Genomic DNA, 23,402 nt, shown 5'->3' on the forward strand with positions numbered 1-23,402 from the left:
GATGGGCACACTATGAATAAAAGTTCTGACTTCAGCATTATTCAATTTACCCATGTAACAAAAACACTTGTACCCCCTTAATATTTGGAAATTGAAAACAAACTCAGATTACAGACAAGAATGATTTTCCATGAAAGACAGTCGCTGCCTTTGTTTACCTCTGTATTCTAAAGAAGCAACTTCGAAACATCTAATCCAGTGTTGTATCTCCCCTAGGAAGTACCATTATAGTGAAAATAGGAAAAAAATCTCCCCTGAGCACCTGGACAGAATGAGGCTGAATATCCGGGTCTTCCTCAGTGTTGACTGGCTTTGTTCCATCTCTTCCCTTTGAGCCTGACTGAAAGCCTGTTGCTCTCACAGCTTTGACATAAACCAGAGCACATATCTTCTCTCTGGATTCTTAGCTGTGACACCACAAATTCCTCCAAGCCTCAGTTCTTATAACTAATAAGAAATGCCTCTTGCTTCTTGATTCTCATCAGTTAACTGTGTAAAGCCCAACTGCTCGGAATGGAGTCCAACTTCCCAGAGGCAGTCGCCATAGAGCTTGGTCCTGAGCCCCACCGCCAACAACCAGCACAGCTCCCAGTGGGGGGGAGGCTCTGGCTTGGAAGTGGCTGACTATGCCACCAAACATGGGAGGCACAGACAAAAAGGGTGTAAGCAACGGCCCTGCTTTCAAGCAGTTTACTGTGCCTACAAGAGATGATAGGTCACCAGACACACAGCATGAGGTTCACTGCAGTAACTTCCATGAGTATGAAACAAAGGACTGGCATCCGTTCTGGACCAGAGAGCAAGTGAAGAAGGGCCAAGTTATCTATGTCCTGACACTCTGATGGGTGGAGATGGGAAAGGCGTGTGCTCCAAAAGAAGGGCATGGCTTACAAAGAGGCATGTAGGAAAGAAAGTGTACATCACAGAGAGAGGTTAAGCATACGTGTGTACGAATAAATGCAAGCTCGTGTTGAGGGAAGGCACTCTTTAGCTCTGAGCTTGGTAAAGTGAATAAAGTGGTTAATCCAACAGAAACAATTTCCTTGGCCATTTCTCTACATCAGATTTATATTTTTTAAAAGCGCCAGTCAAGAAACAGCCTTATGTATGTACATCCCTCCATCCACCAAATTACTTAATGAATCATGCCACATAAATGGTCCTTCCATCCCCTTTCTTTGAGGGCACAGTCATGCCTTAATAGGTTTACACTTTCAGGTTTAGCTTTTTAAACTATTCAACTAAACCTGTAAATAGACAATGCTTCAACCAGGTGGTGGTAAGTGCATCCTCATTATGCGATACACACTAGTGGGTTTTTTGGCCCAGAAGATGATTTTCAAAACACATCACATCACTCCTCACTCCTGGCTGCCCATGTGAATTACCTAGAGAGCTTTAAAAAATTGTATGATGTCGGGGCTCTTCCCTAGCAATTCCCATGATGATTCTATTATGTTTTCAGGGTTGAGACACTGGGCTAGAGCTACACATTTTTTACACTTTAGTTTTTAAAAAACCCTCTGAATGTAAGTAACAACAAGCCATACTATGCTTAAGAAAAATACACATAAGTTAAAACAAAAATCAAATATTTAGATAAAAGCAGTTACTTAATAGTTCTTAATCATTTTTTTCTCCCCAGTCTTAAAGAGAGAATGTTTTAACTACTCTCACCAATTTTATCACCCTACCCTGATTCCGATAGCTACTCCAACAGTGTATTCAACTAGATCCTTCTCTACCTTGAGTAGCCAAAGCACAAAGCTCTGCAGAAAGACGATGCCTTAAGGCCTCATTTTATGCCTGAAATGAGGAGTTACTACAGTCCTATGGTAGTAACTATGAATGGTGGCAAAAATCAGAGGGTTGTTTATATCTTCACCTAAACGAAAGTTTCCTTAACTTTTTTGAAAAGAGTAGACCCATTCCGCCTGACTTCCTAAGCCTAACTTTTCTAACTGCCACCCAGCTAAATGAAAATGTAAGCCACATAACTCCCTCCTCAGGGAGCTCTCTTAGCCAGAAGCACAATTCTCAAATGTTTAGACACTCCTCCCTTCCAGAGCTTTCACTACAAACACTAACTTAGAAATGTTTAAGAGTTTTTATATAGACATTGAAACAGGCTTCACGAGGGTCACTAGGTACCTATTAAAATACATGGCATTGTCCCCTCTAGGCCTCTACAGACCCCTGCAAGGAAGAGCCAGGCAAGGAGAACGGGGTGTGGTTAAGTTTATCTATCACACCTGGTCTCATCCATCCCACTCTGTTGGGTCAAAGTACCTTGCTGAGCCAGTCAAACTAATTTATTCCGTGGGATGAACAAATCCCTCTTTAGAGGCCAAACAAAGGATAAGAAATCTTTCAGAGAGGAGGAAGAGTGAGAGTGAATCAGAAAAACAACTATAAAATGCCATGCAAGTGGTGTCAATATTTCACAGTTTAAAAATTGTGTTTATCCATCAACAGATGAACAGATAAGCAAAGTGTTGATATATGCTGCTACAACATGGATGAACTTTGAAAGCATTTTGCTGAATGAAATAAGACATACACAAAAAGGAAAATATTATATGATTCCAGTTATACAAGATACCTAGCTAAAACAGGCACATTCATAGTAACAGGAAGTAGAATAAAGGTTACCATGGGCTGGCAGGGGTGGTGGGGGCGGAATGGGAGGTGAGAGGAATGGAGAGTTATCATTTAGTGGGTTTAATGAGTTTCTCTTTGGGATGATGAAAAAGTTCTGGAAATGGGTAGTAGTCATGGTTGCACAACATTGTAAACATATTAATATTTGATGCCACTGAATCACACACTTAAAAATGGTTAAGATGGTATATTGTGTTATGTTAGTACAAAACCCAGGAAGCTAGAAATTGACCGCATTTCCCTTCAGCAGGCTAACTACTCCATGAACAAACATCAACACCATTTCTTATTTTCCTGGCTACCTGGTTTCTACCAATCAAATGGGGCCTTAACAGAGGCTATTTTTACAGAGGCTATTTTTTTCTTAGGAAATCTCTCCTCTTTTGCATTGCTTCATCTTATCCCTTTTTTGAGATAAAGCCCAAACAACTTACCACTAACTTTCTTAGGGAGTTCCAAAGCCTGATAAACTAGTTTTCAATACACAGTCAAGGTTTTAGCCCCATGAATTAGCCATATATAGTTAGAACTGATTCTCTCTAATATTCTGCAAGTTTGTAGGTGTTTCTGGAATAACTGCTCACAGGATTTCATTAGGAAACTTCAGCAGTTGTAAAAAAGTAAAATCATAGGTTAACTATATGGATTCAGAAAATTCAGGAATCGCTTTAATGCAGCCCAGTGACGGGATCTTGAAATGGGTACCGTGAATGGCTTTGTGCTAGATGCCTAAAGATGCACCATCCCTTCTCTCATGGACATTACATGAGTAGGCAAGGCATATAACCACCCATCATTTAAATAAAGTTAGGAAGCAGTGTGTGATCGTGTGTGAGCGGAACAGACCAGAGCTTTGTAAAGTCTGGGAAGAAAGAAAGAGTAGAGTCTGCACAGTCTTAACCAGGATAAAGTAGCTAACGTAAATGAGGAGTGAGGACTGAGAGCAAGGAGGGCATCTGAAGAACACAGAGGGACAGAATCCAAAAAGACGATCACATATAGGGGCTAGGGCAAGGGCATACACGAAAGCCAAGAAGCTGGGGTAGGGGACTTATTCCAGGAAGCAGAAAGTCCCATGAAAAAGGGAGACTGAAGCCTAATTAAGATGGTGAAGATGGAGTAATTTCAACGATTGAAGAGTCTCCTTGCATGTGGCAAAAGTCCCATGTGCTGGGAAGCACCTACGAGCTATGAAATTCTGCTGGAAAACTTACCAAAAATTTTTAATACTTATTTCATACTTAGTTTAACCTATATTTTCAAACCTTCTTGATATTATAACCTAAAATTGTGAAAACATAAGATCAAATCACTTTATGTTGATAATTTTTGTTTTATTTTTCAAAATGAAATTCCAATTAAGCCATCCTCCCCCAGCCCCCAGTATTCACCATAAAATGTTGGGTCCCTCTCTAAGCCAACTCACTATAAGGGGTCTTTTCCCCGAATAGATCATCTTGAGATCACGGGGCCTCCTGTAGGTCTTAACTAGTTTATCCCAACCCCAGTCAGGGTAAGATCCCAATATCAGATTTCTTGACTTGTGGGAGCAAACATGTGTATGTGGTATCAAATGGCCAGCAACTGTAGAGTCTGTATGAAACCAGTCTGGCATTTGGGTTGTTCACACAAATGCAGTAATCAAGGGCAGGGGATTACAGTGTCAAACTCCTCACCATGCACAACTGCACAGCAAATGTAAACCCAGGAACTAAAACCAAATGAGAAGGAGATTCATTCAGTGAGGGAACACCACTGGCTCAACAATGGAACTTAATGTAGATGCATTTTCTTTTCAGAGCTTGCGCTATATCTTATCATTAGGAGGGAGGCTCAATCCTTTGCCTTAGGATGTGACTCTGTTTCCATGGTGACAACAAAAAGTGGGCCTTTAAACTCCAGGACAAATGAATGGAGCATTCACTACATCAAGCAATTTCTGGGTATTTTCAAAGCTTAGGAAAAGACAGATAATAGCTGCAAATCTTGCCAAACACTGATTTATTTCATTTTTAAGCGTAGAGGAGGTCAATGATGGAGAAATGTAAGAGAACTGCATCCCGAACCAATATTGACACTGGTTCAAGTATAAAATATGCCTGATTCTCAAAGGGGCTTATCTTGTCAGATGGAATTACGTTGGCTTCACCCTGGATGGCACTAACACTACCATGGCTATGCATTCAAGCAGAACACAACAATAGGAGAAACTGGGTTTTTCAACCAGATTTTTTCCCCTATCAGTACAATTGAAGTGTTGCTTTCTAAATACCAGCGGTGATTAATCTCATGTTTTCAAACAGTTACAATGAACTCATGAATCTAAGTGAGTAACTTAAAAAGTCTATGATCCTTTCTTTTGTGGTCGACCTGTTAGATAACTTTCTATGCAGGGCAACCTTGGCGTCCTGCAGCATTACATGTTCACTCAGTGGAGCTTTTCCAGAAAGACCGGCACTACTTTTACAGGCTCTCTTGATTGAACTTGGCTTGCAGTTGGATGGCTAAGGATTAGAAAGAGTCCTGTCAGGTACCGACATTTTCACAAAAAGATGTCAACCCCATCCCTCAGCTCATTTGATCTGTTTTATCTTTAAGACCGGGATCTGTCTTTATTCAACAATGGAAAACCCTCACCAGACAATATGCCTCAAAACACCTTCCAGCAGATCCTTATCAAATTCTTTTTGCAAGTCCGAGGATAACTGCGTGAAGGACACGCAGTCCACATTCGTGGTTCTCAATCCTGGCCACGCTTTAGGATCATCTGAAGAGCTTAAGAAAGAAGTCTCCAGAGATTTTTATTCACCTGGTGCAGGTGGGGTCCAGGCAGGATCCTTTAAAAAGCTTCCCCGGCAGTTCTGATGTTCAGCTCAGGTAATAACCAATGGCACCCAGAGGCTATCAGGATGGTTAAACCTAAAGAGCTCACTTTTAAAAAGCATTTATTACACAAGTGCTACGTGAATACATTTCTCCTTATTTAAAGAGTTAAAACATTAAGTTAAATCCTGCTTTGGCCACCTGCCCCATTTTCAGTCCAGTGGCCTTCCTCCAGAACTCATTCTGTTCATTTACATACATGGTATTCACAGATACATTCGTGAATATCCATGTATATGAAAATACAAATGCATTTCATTTTTCAAAATACTTTTTAGCATGTGTCATGCCACGCATATTGTTCTGCTGCTCTGTTTTCACTTAACAATATGCCTTTGAGCTCTTTCCGTGCAGAATTTCTCTGCCTCATTATTTTTAGCTGCTACACAGTATGAACATGCCACAGTTATTTTTAAAAGCTATTCCTCTAAATTTCTGCTGTCCGATGTGGTAGCCACTAGCTAAATGTGGCTATTGAGTCCTTGAATGGGACTGATCTGAGGTGGGATTCAAAATACACACCAGGTTTTGAATGCTTCATACTAGGAAGGAAAGAATGTAAAAATATCTCATTAATGATTTTATATTGATTACGTGTGGAAGCAACAATATGTTGGATATGTTAGATCAAATAAAATACAATACTAAAATCAGTTTCACCTGTTTCTTTCTACTTTTTTAGTGCAATGATTAGAAAACATACAATTACTTATGTGGCTCACATTATATTCCTATTGAATGGCTCTGCTGTAAGTGATGGGCATTTAAGTTACTTATAGTTCATCTGAAATTACAAAAAATCGCCACAGTGGACGTTACTATACATCAATGGTTCTCAATAGGGGGGTGTTTTGCCCCCTAGAGTACATTTGCCAAAGTCTGGAAACATTTTTGCCACAACGTGGGGGTGTAACTGGCATCTGGTGGGTAGAGGCCAGCGAAGCTCTAAAACATCCTACAATGCACAGATCAGCTTCCCAAGACACAGGACTGTCTGGCCCAAAATATCAATAGTGCTGAGCTTGAGAAGCCTGGTTAGGCATTGATGGGGCTCAGAAAACAGGACCTCAAAATGAAGCAAACGTTTTTCTCTGACCTCCTCCTGTCCTCCTGCCTCTCAGTCCCGTTCTCCCCTGAGGCCAGCCAAAGAAACCAGAATCCTTCTTCCCCAAGGTAGGTCATAAAAGTCAGAGCCCCTTTTTCTGAAAGCCAGCCATAAAATCTAAAATTGTAAAAAATGGCCATAAAGAAATTATCTGACCTTGTTTGATCAGAAGGCCATAAGACCCCAACTGCAGAGAGGGCCCTGCCCCTACCCAGAAGGAAGGAATGCACACTCAGAGAGGCCAAGAAGAATCTAGACAAGACAGGCCTTGCTGAGTTTCTGCACTCAGTCTGTCAGCATTAGATCATACCCTTTTGGTCCAGTCATATTTGTACATGGCTGTCCATTCCTTGTTGAACCTAAGTGTAAAAATGAACAATTTCCTCTGTATTGTTGGGTCTTCATTCTGAAGGCTCCTGTGTACATAAGTTAAATACATTTGTATATCTTTTCTCCTATTAATCAATCTGCCTCAGTGATTTTACAGCAAACCTTTAGGGGGACAGGGGCCTTGCTCCCGATAGCATGAATCCTTGTCCACATGTGGGAATGCTTCTCAAAGCTAGATATTAAGTCATGGAATTCCCTGTGCTTTTGATATTTTCACAGACACCACCAAATGTCCCTCCAGAGTAGATATGCCAATCTCCTCTCTCATCAGCAGGACATGAGAATATTCAAATTAATCCTTAAAGAACAAATAAACAAATCTAGCCTGGAAAAGTTTAAAAGGCTTCAAAACGTCCACCAAATATTCTAAGTTCTTACTATCACCAACAGGAATGACAATCCAACTCAAAGTCCTAGAGTTTTAAGTAATGTTTGGAGGTTTAATCTATCCCCACCCTTTAAAAAATTGCATTCAATGATCCCAGAACATAATTCATTTTGGGTCTTAGCATTCTTAATTTACACTTAACTAACTGGTATATCTCTCTGCTTTTTAACTGTGGCCAAAATTTGAATCTTGGGAGAAACAGCTTCAACAGTCTCAAATACTGGGCTAATTTTTAAAAAAGCATTTGCATTTGCCTTACACCCAGGGCCCTAAAGCTCTGCCTGTTTTCCCAGAAAATACTGCCCTTGGAATGACCTTCACATGCAGTAACTGATAACACAAGTCATGTGCCTGGGCCAGGTTGTCTGTTCTCAAATATACTATATATTTATTAGAGATGATTCTGCCAAACTAATCAGTAAGTAGAAACACATTAAAAATCTAAATCTGTTATGCAAATCCAGAGGTGCAACTTACATGAAATGCATTGCTCTCATACATTCGAATTTTATCCAGTCTTTTGTAAGAAGCAAGATTATTGACCTTCTCTAATTTTCAATTTCCGTATTTTAAAAAATGCAAATTTTAGCTAACATGATTCATGTTCCAAATGTTTTGCATGGTATGTCAATGTCAGGTACTTTACAGCCATAAAACTCTTTAGGTAAATTCCAACCCTTATCGGCCACCTCTGCTGTGAATACCCAATAAAAAACTCATTTTAACTTTCATTCTGGAGTGAATTTGAATCCTGAACTCATTCTCAGTATGAATGAGAGAACGCAAAATGAGATAAGTGCTAGAAACAATTACAATTAGTTCTAACTAGTCACCAGTTTCCTCTACAAGTTTTAAAAAATATGTTTTATGGGCCAGTTTACAGAGTAAAAGTATTCCATCATGGCCAGGAAAAGATCGTGATAACCTTGTCTTGGTATAAACTGATACTTATTGAGTTTCCTATTTTTGGCCTAAAAGATTCTGAATAATAAAAAGAAGAGGGCAGGGGGAGGAAGAGGAGAAAGAGGAAGAGAAAGCAAGAAAGAGGAGAGGCTGGAGGGTAAGTTCCCTAAGGACAGAGAATTGTCTGCAGCTCCCAGAACAGGTCCCAGCACATCTAGCACACCTCAAATCCTGCTTAAAGAATGGAGGATGAAGAAAAATAGTTACCCGGGTTTAAGAAAATAAAAATAAAAAAGTATTCAGGTTAGACCCAAATTTTGATTTAGAAGTGCAAATGAGGAACTGGCCAGTCGCAGAGCCCCTCTCAATGGTCACCCTGAGGAGGAAACGCTGACTGAGCCTTCTGGGGTGCGCGAGGTGGGGTAGGGATGGCGAAGTCGCTCAGAATCTCCAGGGGGCCCTCCCTGGGCCTGCTCTGCTCATCACAGAGCTGAGAAGCAGGCTGCCCACTGGGCTTTCAGCAAACCCCCTTCAGCTGGCCTGGCAGAGGCAGCAAAGACACAATTTAGACATCAGAGATACACTTCAGGAACCCCTAATGGGATTCAATTTGGAAAGAGAATGTCTTGCCATTTCTGAGATCAAAAAGGTCTCCGGGTCTTGGTATTTTCAGGTGGAACTACAGGTGAGACGAGTTTGCCAATGTCCAGGCAGAAAGAGCTTTCTATTTAGCCCAGTTTGATAAGAAATCCAAGTCCCAAATGCACCTTCTCTTGTTCTGTTAGAAGTCTCTACTACCCCACACGCATTTTAAGTTGAATATTCAGCCTCATGAATCTCTTTTGTCTCTTTTTTTCTTTTTATGGGGTTGGGGAATAAAAGGTTTCTTCCCCACAGAAGGTGGCTTGAACTTACTCTTGCTGTTAATATATGTTTCAAGCATGTTAATATATGTTTCAAGCATGTTAATATATGTTTCAAGTGCTCTTGCTGTTAATATATGTTTCAAGTGCTCTTGCTGTTAATATATGTTTCAAGTACTCTTGCTGTTAATACATGTTTCAAGCATATCTTTCCTTGATCCTGGCGGTGAGGTGGTAACTAACAGGAGAATGCGGTCCTGTTCGCAGAGCAGCAAAGCCATGGAGATCATTGGCACTTGGGCTTTCAAGAAGGTACAACTTGGGAACTTGGGAAGGAAAAAACACATTGCCAGATGTGCTGCAGCTGCTCCTCTCCAGGGTGGAGGGCCCGGCATTGTACTGCCCAACAGGTTTCTTGAGCACCTACTATGTGTCAGGTACTGTGAAATGGCTCTGAACAAGACGGACACCGCCATTGCTTCCCAAGCGCTTACAGAATAGTGAGGAAGAGACAACGCTGCATGAGACCACTCAGGGTGTAGTCAGTGCCCCAGGCAGGGGTTGCTCCAGGGAGGAGTTAAAGTGGAGGGGATAAAGGGCCAAGGCTACCTTTGGGCTTTGGTTTCTCCCCTGGATCCAATGAATTTAAAGTTCTATGTCTGGCTCCTGAAACCAAAAAACAAGAGCTACCTCTTCTGGGAGGAATATATGTTTTTCTTTGCGTAAATCACAGAAGGGAAAATGTCCATAAACTTTGGCACCAAGAATTTTATTTTGATTAGTTTTTATTGTTATTGTTTGTTTGTGTGTGTGTTTGGGGGAAGTTGTTTCTCTGTAAGGTAGACAAATAAATATATTTTCCCTTAATTGTAAGACCATTTCCCCCCTTTTAACAGCCTTATTGAGATATTATATAATCTAAATACCATAAAGTTTGCTCATTTAATGTGTACAATTCAGTGGTTTTTAGTATATTTACTGAGTTATGCGATCATCACCATAATCTCATCTGAGAACATCGTATCATGTTCTAAAGAATAAAACCCAAAAAGAAAGCTTGCACCCATGAGCAGTGACTCTCCACCCTTACCAACCACTAATCTACTTTCTGTCTCTTATAAACTTGCCTATTATGGACATTTCACATGTGGGATTATGTAATATGTGGTCTTTTGTGACTGAATTCTTTTATTTCACATAATGTTTTTTGACGTTCATCTATGTTGTAGCATGTATCAGTACTTTGTTTCTTTTCATTGCTAAATTATATTCTTTTATTTTTTTTGAGACAGAGTCTCACTCTGTTCTCCAGGCAAGAGTGCCGTGGCATCAGCCTAGCTCACAGCAACCTCAGACTCCTGGGTTCAAGCGATCCTTCTGCCTCAGCCTCCCGAGTAGCTGGGACTACAGGTATGTGCCACCAGGCCTGGCTAATTTTTTCTATATATTTTTAGTTGTCCAGCTAATTTCTTTCTATTTTTTAGTAGAGATGGGGTCTTGCTTTTGCTCAAACTGGTCTCAAACTCCTGAGCTCAAACAATCCACCCGCCTCAGCCTCCCAGAGTGCTAGGATTACAGGCGTGAGCCACTGCTACCGGCCTCAGTGCCAAATAATATTCTACTGAATGTATATTCCATACTTTTTTATTCATTCATCAGTTGGCAGACATTTGGGTTATTTCCACTTTTTTGCTGATAATACTGCTGTGAATATTCATGTATAACTTTTGTGTGGATATATGTATCAATTCTTTTGGGCATATACTTAGGAGTGGACTTGTTGGGTCATATGGTGGCTCTAGTTTAACGTTTTGTGGAACTGCCAAAGTGTTTTCTAAAGTTGCTGCATCATTTTACATTTCCACTAGGAATGCCTAAGCCCTCAAATTTTAATGTTTCCAAAGTAAGGGTATGACTTATAATCTATGTGCACATTTAATATAGTGGATCACCCCTTACTTTCAGTATAATAATAAGTTATTTATTGAGACTAAGTCCCAGGTATACCTTATCCAATGCTCATCTACTCTATGATAGAGGTATTACCTTATTTTATAGATGAGGAAACTGAGGTTCAAAAATCAAGTTATAGTTGTATACCTACCACTACTGGATGGTGGTCATACTAGCATTTGAACCCAGGTCAGTTTTCTAACAAAATCTGATTTTTTTCTACATTCTCTTGCTACTGTTCAAAGATGAGTAAAGGATAATATGTATCTATGAGACAGATAAATATAAAAATATTTGAATATGAGACAGGCTGTGATAAGTACTCAATAAAAGGAATTTTAGAAATACTTTGGAGGGGGCAGAGATGAATTTTGACACAGGAAATCTTGAAAGGTATCTTGGGATTAGTGGGATTTAAGGCAGGTCTTATTGGGCAGCTATGGCAGAAAATGTCCTAAACCAATGCTCTAAGACTGTGCCATCCAATATGGCAGCCACTAACCACATGTGTCTACTGAGCACTAGAAATGTGGCTAGTTCCATTTGGGAAGTGCTGTAAATACATACAGGATTTCAAAGACTTACTACTAAAAAACGAAGGTAAAATATCTAATAATTTTTATATTTATTACATGTTGAAATGATAATATTTTGATACTTTGGGTTAAATAAATCTATTATTAAAATAATTTTAACTATCTCTCTTTTTACTTTCAACAATATGGTTAATAGAACATTAAAATGATCTATGTGGTTGGCTTTAGATTTCTATTGGACAGCGCTACTCTAAGAGATAAAGATGACAGAGACTATTTTGAGAGCACTGACAGCTATATTGAAAAAGCCAAGAGGTAAAGTGGAAAACACTCTTGAGAAAGAATGTAGGGTCAAATTGCTATGGACGCAGATGTCCTGCGATGCTGAGTTGTTTAAACTTTGGTCTGGATGTAATCAGGAGTCAAAGGCTTTGAGAAAGGGAGTGAAGAAATCAGGTGCATGTCTGAGAAAGTGTATGCTGGCAACCTCTAGTCAATAAAGATGACTGAGATGACAAGGAAAGCTTAAGAACAACCCCTTCCCCCAAAAAAGAAATCTCTCCAAACTCATAAAAATGCTTGATCCAATGTAACACCAGAAAAACACACAGCGAAACTTGGAAGCAGGAAAGGGAACTCGCCGCTGCCATAAACAGAAGGAATTAGGTGTCAGAGCAATGAATCAAGAAGCTCAGGGGGTCGGAACAGGACATAGGCCATTAAGGCTGGGGGCAGAGGCTTTCAGGTCCGTGTGAGAAGGGGAGCTCCGGTCAATGCCTTGCATATAAACGGACAAGAAATCAAATCACATGAGTAAATCTGGCATTAGAGAAACTCCTCCCGGTGGAGGCAAGGATGTGATGCTTGGGAAAGAGAAGTCAGGAGAAAGACAAGGCAGAAATGCAGGAGCTCCTAAAGGAAGAGTACGGGAAAACTGGGAGATGGTGCTGCTTGGTGATCACCTTGATCAGATCGCCATACCTTATGTGTATAGAAACATCACCATGTATCCCATGAATATGAACAATTATTATTTGTCAATTAAAACAAAAAAAGAAAAAAAGAAAAGAAAAAGGAGGGAGGACCAGTGGTGCCAGATGCTGAGCAGAAGTGGAAACAGACAAGAAGGAGACAATGCTTTTGATTTGCTGATTAGGAGGTTTCCCAAGGCCTGGAAGACAGCAGTATCTGCATGGCGGCGGGAAGGGGAGAGCAAGAGGCAGCATTCACAGACTCCTCTGAAAGCTTTAGCAGGGAGAGAGATGAGTGACTCTAAAGATCAAGGCAAGAAGCAGGACTGATAAAGGAGCAAGGTGTAAGGGGGATGATCACAGGTGGAGTTAGAAAAAGAACGGGTGCTGGCCTCCACGAGAGGTTCAGAATGCCACTCCTGTAAGCTACGGAGCTGTCTTGGAAAGGGAACGCCAGTGGTTGAAAGCACGTGAAAAGGTTTGATGCTGCTGCCATTGGGCTTGAGAGGAAGAAGTCCCCAAGAATGTGGCTGAGTGGCTGGGAGGGCCGGCTGCCATCAGACTCCCACAAACACCTAGTCACTTTCCCTGGCAGCAGCCTGGGATCCGAAGTTACCCAGGACTGAGTGCACAAAAGTGCCCACAGGAGGTTGAAGAAGTGAAGCCCTGACTAAGAATCCAGAGTGACTAGAGGGAAAAGTGAAACCAACTATAGGCACAGACGGGGAGGCTAGGACAGAGCTGAGGAAGAGACTAGGCCTGGAAAAATACAATCCATCCAGCTTCATTTTACAGGCAGTTAATGGTCAAATGATAAATACTAATTTTGCTACTTTTATTTATGCCCAACAGCTTAGTCATTTAAGTAGATGAGAAGCATTATGTCAATTCCATGTCAGTGAGGACAGACATGGAAATATTAAAAGTGATGTAGCCAGAGGGTTTCCTTCTACCCTTTTTCTTTTCAATTCTCATCATTCATTCACTTAACCTTCCTGGTGTTCCTTTGATGTGCCAGGCCCTGGCAGATGGGAATATAGACAATGGCAGAAAATATGAACTATGAAAAGATAATGTAGAATGCACATTTTATTGAACCTGAGACCTAAACCCATACTTGAAGAATTCAAATTCAATGAACTTGAGTCCTCTGTTTATAGACACACCAAGAAAATAGTCACTGGTCCTTTACATCAGGAACCGGAGGAAGGTCACAGCCAGCATGAAGAAAGCTAGGATGCCTTGACTTTGATGCCAGGGTGTTCATTATAGGAGAATCTGCCTTTTCACACGAGCTTGTTTACATCGTGTAAATGTTGGTATTCTAGCAACACCGAGGAGAAATTGAAAGAGAGTGGTGGCTGAGACCAAAGGGCTTAGGGAGGGAAACCCTGAGCAGGGTGAATAGGAAGGTTCATGAAAACTTTCTAAGTTAAGCAGAAAAGTTGAGTCATCTTGAAAATTGCAAGTTGGTCTCCTTTGGCAGTGAGTGATTTTTTTGGCCGGTGAGTTATAAGGAACTGAAGAAAAGACAATCACAGTTCCCCAAGAAAAAAAGATCAAGAGAAGGAAACAGAGATCTAACTTGCAGGGAGGAAGAATAGCAAAATGCATCAATGAAAGTATGTAGACTGGGAAATAATATCCAAAAAATTATCCAGACAAATCTTGCATTTTTCATATTTTTTGGGTCAGTCCTACCTTTTGACATTTCTCCTTCCTTCTCTCTTTCTTTCATATAATGAAAGAAAATATATATGTCGTAGTTTTACAGAATACATAATGAGACACTAATTCCAAGTTGGGCCCAAAAGGTATCTGAGAAGAGACAGCTTTGTTTCAATATGTAATAAACTGATCTGTGACCTGTGATCCAGTTTTTTAAAAAATATTTATGTCAGAATCACAATCTATAGTTATAAACTGACGTGAACTAGCAAAACATAAAAAGTCAAATTAGTTTGAATTAGCCAAGGTAATCAAACCTATCAAAGACATTAAATATCTTAAAGCAATAATTAGCCTAAAGTTATCCCATGCCTTGAAAATCTTACAAAACCTTGCTGTCTGTGTGTCTCTTGGGGACTCCGCACATTTTAAAATGAGGTCAGGCCAGATCCAATAGTATGCTCCTGGGGTCAAAATTTAATGAGCTGTAGCAATAATTTACTAAATGTTCCATTGTGGCTTCATGGCAATAATATTGCAGGTAGACAAACACAGTTCTGTAGAACCAGGTGATCAGGAATTGCAGAAATAAGCCATGAATAACAAGCCAACAACACACTGTTGGTGCTAAATAAATACTCAGTGATATTATCTCAGCTAAAATAGGATTACCGGTCACTTTAACTCTCTGCTTGAAAATTAAATACTTTATCAATCCTTGAATGCTTCCAGGGAATAATCTGTTGATTTTTCTGTATAAAGGATGTTGGATTGCAGAAGAGGTGAGTGAGCATTGAGAGTGAAGATCTAGGTTTCAGCTTCCACTGGGATACAATTGATCTGTGCTCACGGGATTTAATAGAAATAAGATGGTTCTATTTCTCCAGGGCATCTGCAGGCTCCATGATGGAGTGATAAGAGGAAGAGAGGAAGGCAAGAAATGAACAACAGAATGACAGAGATCTTGCATCAAAGCCTCTAAAGCAGGTCTGGGGTGCTGAGTATCAGATCAAGAGCCATCACAAAGTTCAAAGACAGACAGTGGTCACAAATAGACTTTTGTACTGCCTAAGCACTCCCCTTTGTTTCTTTAACCTCTGTCTGCTTCTCTGTAGTTATTAGACCAGAGATTGGGGGAAACGTTGGGGTTGGCATGTAACTAATTCCACCTTAGAGAGGAAGTCAGGAGGGAAGGCAGTACACAGGAGCTTAGCAAAAAAGTAACCATTGAACTATCTATATGTATCCATTTGTATCCATATACTTTTACATATCCCATAACACCAGGTTGTAAACCTCAATTATGCATAATGATATTTTTTTTTTTTTAAAAAAAGGACCTGCAGGAAATACAGTGGAGCAAGTTGCCACCAAATATAAACAAGAACATGGCATTAAAGCTAGTCTCAGCAATAGTACCATCAAAGTGGACCTTAAGGATATTTAAGGTGTGAAGAAAAAGGCAAAGTCAAGTTTAGGGAAATCATTACTTTCAGTAGTTTATTTGTGAATTAAAGAAGTTGTTTGTTTGGTAACTTCAAGTGAAATGAAGGGCTTTTCCTCCCAGGTTGCCATGGGTCTAGAGAGGTGGTTAATTACAGGCAGTACATCTAATAATGATTAATGGAAGAAAAAATATTTCTACAACTCAGAATTCACATAAAGTATATACTGTTTCTCCTCCTACCTTAAATATGCAGGAATATAAGGATTAATGTACATACATTTTCTTCTCTCACTTTAAAATGGGTAAAAACATAAGGAGTCTCATCAATTAGCACTGTTAGGAATATTCATTAATCTTTGAGAGTCTCATTATGCATAATTAACAGTAACCATCACATCAGACAAGCACTGAAATCTCAGTAGCTTAATACAATAAAGGTTTCTTCTTTATTTACACTCAGTCTCATGCAGGCAGGTAACCCTCCTCCGTGTTGAAGCTATGCTACCCGTGACATGTAGCCTCCAACACTGGCACAACAAAAGAAGAGAAAAAGGAGAGGTAGGTGAGCTCTTACCTGCCTTGTCCCAAAAGAGACTCCGTCCTCAGAGTCACATGGCTCTAAAATAACCTCCGGGGAGGTGGGAAAACATAGGGGCACACAGACTATTTGGTGAGCACTAACAGCTGTCTACCACACACTCCCAACTTCGTAAAGACGAGTAAGTCAGACAGATATACACCCCAATGGGGCGAAGTAAATGAGGTTGCTAAGGGAACTTTTCTAGAGGGTGGTTCAAAATCTCTAAGCTAGCTGGAAACACAAGACAATGATTTCATTCTTCATGTTCTTATTCAACGTTCAGGGTTAGGGCTTTGGCCCAGACACAGAGCGCACGGTAGCTGCTAAGGTCCTGTTTGATTTCAAATCTGGCTAGAATCCAAGTTTCTCAATTTCAGGTCCAATGTCATGAAAACTAGATATTGCTTCCTTCTAGAATGTGGGGCTCATATTGAGGTATCAAAGTTGCCTAAACTTCCCACACTTACTTCCAGATCTTACTTTAGAGTAGTGTTTATTAACCCTTGTAAATTAAAATCACCTGGAGGTATTTGGAAACTATTGATGTCTGTGCTCCATTTCAGGTCAATTGAGTTACAATGTCTAGGGTCAGGCTCAAAGATTTTGTTTTTAAGCGACCTCGGTAATTCTCAGAGGCAGTTAAGGCTGAGAAGCTCTATTTTAGAAGTAAATCCATCTCATCGCCTAGAGATTATAACTTTTTGTTGGTTTTAAGCCTGAGAAGCTTTAAAAAGTATTAGTGCCTAAGACCCACCCCAGATATTCTGATTTGATTGATTGATTGGGTTGTGGGGGCTGGACATTGGTACATTGAAAGTCCTTCATGTGATTTTTATGTGAAGCCAAGTATAAGAACTGTCATTTTATGTCAACACAGCCATCCCTAAGCCCCCCTGACAGGACAGAGGTGGCATGAGCAAAACTGGGGAGGGGAGGAGCAGCACTGAAGGCACTGTCCGTGGTGCTGAAATATTGTTGTAATAAATTTTGTATTAGTAACCATGGTGAGCATTTGTTATTGTTTAAAGTGATAAAATATAAAATCTTCTACTATTGCATATTTTAATTTTTTTGAGAGGCATAAATCTACTGCTAAGCACAGAACTGCTTTCCTGTGGATTTTCAGTTCAACATGGCTTGTTAAGGAATAGAGATTGAGGGGTAGGGTGAGGGGTGGATGGGGATAAGAGAAAGATGTTGAAAGAGAAGATGCTTTGCTGTTTATCCTGAGATAATATAGGGCAAAGACCATAGTTATGACTGGTGCTCTTGGAAAATCCACACTTTTTTAAAATTTTTAGCTGATGATCGTGTCCTGGATTTTTCTTTTGATGTTTAAATTATTAGAATTTTTAAAAACATCAGCTACTTTGCATCCTATCTAAAACTTAAAAGCATAAATGTTTATAGTTTCATTTTTCTTCTTAAGAAGATAGGCATGACATTGAAAATAGCCTATTTTCACAGAATAACATCTTCAACTCATACTGTTTTACAATACCACTGATGATTTCTAGCTGATGTGTTTGTGTAGCTTTATAAAAAATGATTAACATGGTTTCATATCCCCAGTGATTAGCTATGGCCTAGAGGCTAATCATTCTGATCTTTCCCTCCACATTCCTTACATCACTATCACAATTAAGTTGTCCAGACAGTAATTTCTTATTTCTCCATGACATAAAAACCTATGCTCATTCCCTTTCTATATGTTCCATGACTCCATCCTGCAATGACTTACTGACAAAAGGGTTGAATAAATGCTATAAATCTTCCTCAATTTATGACTGTTCTATGGAACACAGCAAATGTTTTCCACAGCAAATGACATTATGAAAATATGAGCCTGATCTACTAATCTGAAAATGGCAAACATCTGAACCTCACCTTATCAGCAAATAGCTCAGAAACTAATGCATCTTCCTTGCTAAACTCTAGCATTTCCCATGAAGCAATGGTATACACATGCACAGAAATCATATAAATCACACAGAAACATCCTTTGGAACAGTTATATTCCTATTTCTCTGCAAGCAATTGGAAATTAAGAGCTTCAGCCTAGACACTAAAGGCACTTGCTAACATGCAGATCCACAGGCTTTTTGAAGAGTTATTGGGGGAAAAATCCCTCATATTAACTTAAAATTACTCAAGAACTCATTTTATTTATAACCAAGCTATATGAGCTTGGACACCTGAATCTACTCCTTTGGAAGGAAAAAGAGTAAGTATCTGCCCCATGTTTTCTTAAATGTACCACATTTCAAAGAAAGAATTCCAGATAAATCCAATTTATGCCTAAATGAAAGTTTAGAGTTTTGCCAATTTGGTTAGTATAACAATAAAGTAGAGTTCCACTCTCAGATCTTGGTTTATCCTTCACCTATACAGACATTTAATGAGTGGGTCTCATAGACTCAAGCCTTTAATGGATTCAGGTTGAGGGGTTTTCAAAACCAAACAAATCCACCCCCCTATGATCATGGGGCACCCCTCCCTCTAGAACTGTCATCAGCAAGGCAAGACTTCTATTTGCCAGAGGGGCTTGCTTTCAGAAGCTAGTTTACAATCAAAACAATTAGAATCTTTTTAACCTATGAAACCTCTGATATTCCCTATCTACAGATTACACACTCTGAGAACCTTCCTATTTACAGACAGCTCTCAAAGAGGGCTCTGTAGAATCTAGAATGGGGAAGACAGAAAGATGTGAGGGGAGTACTTTGGAATTGCTCTTCTTACTATCAGAGCTCCAGGGGGCTGTTTTGGTGGTAAACTCATAACTTCCTCAGGCTCTGGTAGATCCCAGCACCCCAAATGGTTGGCGCTGCCACTTACACAGTTCTGCAGTAAACTTGTTTTCCCATAAAATGGTCTCAAAACTTGTTCTCCACGGAGTCGTGTTTTTTATGGAAGTAAACAAAGAAATCATAAATACTCGTGTCTCCCCACGTAAGAGTCTGTATTACTGTAGCGCAAAGACACTCATCATCAGAGCCTGTGGTCAATAGGCCAAGGGTTGTGGAGGGAAATGATGAATGGTCACAGCAATAAGATGATGTCTTGCTTGGCTTTTATCTGAGGATCACTGGGCCTGCTCTGCATCAGTGGCTCTGTGGTTTCAGTCTCTCACATAACTCTAGAAAACTCCATTATGTCTAGGGCCAATGACAGTTTTTCATTGCTTGAAAAATTTGTTTAGAACTTGTTCTATATTGTGCTTCAAATATGACTCAACTGTTGGAATAGGTACAATGGTGAACAATATCAGTCTACAACTTGAAAAGGACGTGTTTAGCCACACGTCGCTGTAATCTTGAGACAAAGATAAGCAGGGACTATCTAAAAACTTATAAAATTTAAAAAAAAGAATGAATGAAGAAAATATTTTCATGTAAATCTAACCAGAGCCTCTGTTTAAGGAGTGATGACTGCCCTTCCAACACTTATCTCACTTAAAACCTTATCCTCATATAATATTTCCCATATTGTAGTTTAGTGGAAACTCTCAAACACCTCATTTCTGCACACATTTTTGTGTTTATGAAGAAATAAGCTTTAAACACAAAAAGGATTCATTACTAGAAAATGGAACGGACCCGTTGGGTGAGAGGGGCAGAGACTTTAAGTACACCTAAAATACTCCAGTAAAACTCAAGATCCATAGTCTTTATTAATGATAAATCCTTTGGACTGAGTTGTATCCAAAATACAGACTTGTGGGCTTAGAGAATGCTGTGGCCCTTATCTCAGACTACAGAGTGATACTGGGCTATGATGTCTGGGGCAACTACTAGCCCACAGCCTCTGCCCCATTCTCTGAGCCATCCAGCCCTGGAAGTCTGGGAGTGAGATGGAAGAGGTGAGATGAGGATGTCTTACCCAGGATCTCTGAGATCCAGGGCATCATCATCAGGGCATCACCCTATGCCACTCCTATAAAGCTGGAATACCAGAGTATGTGGCTGGCCTTTAGGCACTGTGAACAAATTAGGGGTCTTCACTCTGAGGCTGGTCATAACTGAATGCGAAGGAGCAGTGGAGATGACAACTGTCTTCAGATGAGAACACATTGCCAACACGAACTACTCACTTGCTCTCATGTAGCTCAACTATTCTCCCAGACCCAAATACTACTGGGACTAGAAGCTCTTGCGGGGGCGATGGGGCAGGGGTTGACTCAAGTCCTGCCCTCCTCCAACCACAGACAAGGACAAAGATTTGGAACCAGAGACCAGCTGCTTATCCAAGCTCATACTGGTTCTGGTTTCTTGATCACTCAGTGGTGACCTTGGGGGCACATTCTTTCAATTTCCCAAGAATCAAGTTTCTCCAGTTTTGCAAAGTGATGTTAGCTTTGCAAATTCAAAGGAAATCTTGATGTCTGCAAGTCCCTAACCTTGGGCTTATTCAAAGACCTATTGTTCCTCCTTCAGCCTTTAGGTTGCTTTCCACAGCAGGAAATACACACTAGACCCCAAGTCCTCCCCCAGATACAGACATTTCAATGACAATTTTACTAAGGAATACGAAAATGGACTAGATTTTATGTCCCCTTTGGGTCTGCTGACTCACTTCCTTAAGTCAATGGCAAGTACTAATTTGTTCAATTGTGAAGTGCTCGGACATAAAGTATTGCTCAGAGTTGCCTTTTTGCAGTTTCCAGCTGAGCTCCCAATCCCCTTGCCAGCTGATTCATTTCTATCCTTCTCCACATTCCTCTCGGGGGCACTCTTCAATCCAGTCATTTAATCATTCAAAATCTATTAAGCACCTATTATGAACCAGGCCTTTTGGAATTTTTGCCTTCCTCTGGCAATTTTAGGCAGGCTGGAAATATAGGTCAATTTGTGGCTTTCTTCCATTCTCATTTAATATATAACATATAACCAGGGTGACCACCTGTCCTGGTTTGCCTGTGAGAGTCCTAGTTTGTGCCTGTTGTGTGACCACAGCTCTCAATAGTGCCCACTTTTACTCAGACTACCCCAGGTTGGATGATAAATTATATGGTCACCCTGGGGATAACTAGACCTACCTGAAGTTCTCCTAGACTTTGTGTAGGGTGTGTTTGTGGCAGGGGGCGGGGGAGAGGGAAAGGACCTATGTTTAAAGGGGCCCTGTGAAACCTCAGTTATGTGCTAGGCTGAGAAGAGCTATGGGAGGAAACCATGAAACTTGCCCCCACCTTTTAAGAAACATGTTTGGAATCAGTTCTTTTCAGGGGCAGCCTACCAGAGAGGTTAAGAGGATAGACTCCACAACCAGACTTCCGTGCACTGCCAACTTCCTAGCTATGTACACGGGGCCAAGTTATTTAACCTCTCTGTGCCTCAGTTAGCACATATGTAAAATGAAGATAATAACAGTACTCACATCATGTGGTTGTTGTGAAGACAACATGAATTAATGTATCTGACACATCTAAAGTGCTACGAAGTGTTTTCTGCCACAAGTAATTGCCCTGGATTCAGATCCTGGTTCCAGACAACTACATACTGGCTGGATGTAAGAGAGGTCCATTTTTAAAGAAAATTTGGTAAAAAAGACTTTCCTTTGGGTATTGACAAAATCAACCCAATCAGATCCTCTCTTTTAGGAAATAAATGCTTGATAAACAAGGCTGGTCACTGAAGTTGAATCTCAAGGGACAGGGAGCACTTGTTCCCACAGTTTGGCTCAGTCACAGAATTGCTAGGAGCTGGGGTACCTGAACACTCAGGAGAAACAGCCCGTATTCCCACATTCCTGTGCACCCTTGTTCTAATCTTCAGTCACCCAACTTCATCCGTTGGTGGCTCTCCTCTGCCACCTTAAATAAACACAGGGGAGACAGGCCAAGTTTAATGCACAGAGGAAAAGGTACATGAGAAATCTGGAAACTCAGACCCTGACATCACCTGGAACCTTCCACTTCTGAAATCTTAAATTGTAACATCTTACTCTCTGACCACAACTTCAGACCAACCCAGCTCCCTGAAGCTCATAAATACCTTGGGTCCTTGAAGCCCTCATTATTCCTCAAGTTATTTTCCTTCCTGGCTTCATTTTCTTTTCTACATGCCCTTGGTCACTTGTTCTTTCATTTTAATGTCCTTTCATCAACACTTTGCGTTCACCTCCCAGTGTTTGTCCACCCAAGACACCAAAGCTCCTAACCCTGGATTGATCCTACTTGACATAAGAAAACCCCAGTGCAACTCCAGAATATTTTAGATTTGTGCCGATACTCAATTATAGTTTACTATTTCCGTGAGCCTTCAATGCTGTGCTTTCCCTCAACGTTGGTCAGTTTCTAATCTACTAACTTCCCACCTGCATCACTGTCTTCAACAACTTTACCAACCTTTCCCTCTCCCCTACAACTTTCCACCCCAGGCATGTACACCTGGGTTGAGAGACACTGTCCATCAGGATAAAATCCAATCTCTGTAACCATTGTCCACCTGCCTCTCCCGAGGTCTTGTCCGTTACCTTGAACTTGCAGTTTGCCATCACTCAGTGCCGATCTGCACATCCATTTTGCATAAGCTGTTATATCTATCTGGATTTCTTTTTCTTCCTTCCAGTGCACCAGACAAAACACTGTTTGCTTCCTCATCCCAGCTGCCACAAGATCTAATCATTTGCACCACCCTTATCACTTGACACCTACTACATATTTCAGTTATGGTACAATGTATCTGTGGTTGCCATATATCTGTCTATATATCTGTATTTGCCACAAGACATTAGGCTCCATAAAGTCACAGGCCTGGTCTTGCTCATCTTTGTATTCTCAGGGTACCAGGGGCAGCCTCCAGGAGATACCCCAAAACCATTGGTTGATTTGATGAAAACCCCACTCTTTGACTGGCAGGGCTGGGTTTTCATACTTCTACCCAGCCATGTTAAATCAGTATCCCCATTGATTGCTGCGGTGCAAGCATCTGAAATTTCTGGCCAAATTGCATATAAAAGGGTGCTCAGAGACTTCCCAGCAGCATTCACTGGTGCAAACCACAGGAGTCTTGGGATATGCTCAAGAACTTCACCCCATCTCTAACCCCCCAAA

At 40.6% G+C, this 23,402-nt stretch overlaps 1 protein-coding gene across 1 annotated transcript in view; it reads right to left on the minus strand.

Annotated features, from left to right (window-relative positions):
* GNA14 (G protein subunit alpha 14) overlaps nt 1-23,402 on the minus strand; it is a 176,396-nt gene that overhangs the window by 99,588 nt on the left and 53,406 nt on the right. The window lies entirely within an intron of this gene.

This window comes from Lemur catta, chromosome 10 (assembly GCF_020740605.2).
Source record: "Lemur catta isolate mLemCat1 chromosome 10, mLemCat1.pri, whole genome shotgun sequence".
In the NCBI taxonomy this organism is placed as follows: domain Eukaryota; kingdom Metazoa; phylum Chordata; class Mammalia; order Primates; family Lemuridae; genus Lemur; species Lemur catta.